At 47.6% G+C, this 1,407-nt stretch overlaps 1 non-coding gene across 1 annotated transcript; it reads left to right on the top strand.

Annotated features, from left to right (window-relative positions):
* The first annotated feature begins 872 nt into the window (after nt 1–872).
* On the top strand, nt 873–1,007 carry LOC115870645. The gene has a single exon (XR_004046816.1). It is a non-coding gene; the product is annotated as a small nucleolar RNA SNORA79 (small nucleolar RNA).
* The last annotated feature ends 400 nt before the right edge of the window (nt 1,008–1,407 follow it).

Raw genomic sequence — 1,407 nt, 5'->3', positions numbered from 1 at the left:
ACTAACAAAGGGTGGTTCAGTGACTGTCCCCACAGTGGTCATAGCACAGCTGATTCAGGGCCCAAGCACAGGTCTTCTGAGACTGCTTCAGGCGTCCGACCCTAAACTTCCCTGCTTATCTAGAAGGTAGTCTCAATAGAGAAAAAGAGGTTTAACCAGAGCAGATAACGTTTTAGCATGAGAAATCCTACAGCTTAAGACAGGAGCCTCCGGTTAGCACCTGAGTGGCTGTGGGATTCCTCTCCCTCCCCTGCAGATGCACAGAAATGTGACGTAAAGTGCTTTGCATTCACACCCAAGGGGGAAGGCCAGAGGGAGACATCTTCCGGGTGTGTCAAAAACCGTTGCTACAATTCTAAAATTTATGGAAACACAAAGAAGTCTCGGGGGGCAAGGTCAGGGTTGGAGGGTGGAGGGGGTAGGGTTTCTTACCTGAACTTCTCATAGGACGGTCCTTGTTGCCCTCTCGGAACGAGCTGGTCCATTGTCGTGACCGGAAAAATAAATTCCTGGGTTCGACTTTCCTGGCCCTTTCTCACCAATACAGTTCTCCGTTTCTTCCAATGTCTTTCTGTTAGGCCTGTGATTTCCCTGTCTCCTTCGAGAAAACCCAGCAAGATGATCCTTTTGGGATAACCCCTCCAAAACAAAAAAGCCACTTCCCATTCCCTCACGGGCTGACCTCTCCGTCTTGATGGGACCGGCCCAGCTGCCCTCCCGGGGCCACTGCTTTGATGGCACTGGTTCCCGTGGCACCAGACGGAAACCAAGACAGTGTACACTGGAAGAACTCGTCTGCAGCAGCCCACTGATGGCGGAGATGTGCACAGCACACTCCTTGGGAATAAACCAAATCGATGCTCCAGAACCCTTGATGGCTGTTCCTCTCGCTGCCTGGAGCCTTAGGCAACGAGATTTTAGTCCATCAACTAGCAAACCTGACTTCACTCAGAGCACCATGGAATGGGTTGGCTGTCCAGTAGTGCTTCTGATTTTTTTAAAAAAATAAATAAATAACCAGAACCCTAGTCACAATATATTTTTACTTATGCATCAGAAACCAATAGTCAAATCTATGGAAGGGAAGCCACTTCGACCTGAAGGTCTAAGGCTCTGTGTTAGTCTGGGTAGACCAGAGAAACAAATTAATAGATACTCATGTGTATAAGAAAGAACTTTATAAAGAACAGTTGAATATTAAGAAAACATCCCAGCCCAATCCAGATCAAGTCCATAAGTCCGATATTAGCCCACATGTCTGATACCAATCTATAAAGTCCTATTCAGACTCATGAAACATATTCAATGACACTGAATGCAGGAAGATCACTGACCAATGGGTGGGAAGTCTTGTGGATCCAGTGGCGTTGTAAGCATCTCAGCGCTGGCAGGGGTCTTCACTTGGCT

The sequence above is a fragment of the Echinops telfairi genome, unplaced genomic scaffold (genome assembly GCF_000313985.2).
Source record: "Echinops telfairi isolate 266 unplaced genomic scaffold, ASM31398v2 ScPeMD7_2151;HRSCAF=2698, whole genome shotgun sequence".
In the NCBI taxonomy this organism is placed as follows: Eukaryota; Metazoa; Chordata; class Mammalia; order Afrosoricida; family Tenrecidae; genus Echinops; species Echinops telfairi.
The sequence above is the reverse complement of the archived record's forward strand: the minus strand, read 5'-3'. Positions and strand labels throughout refer to the sequence as shown.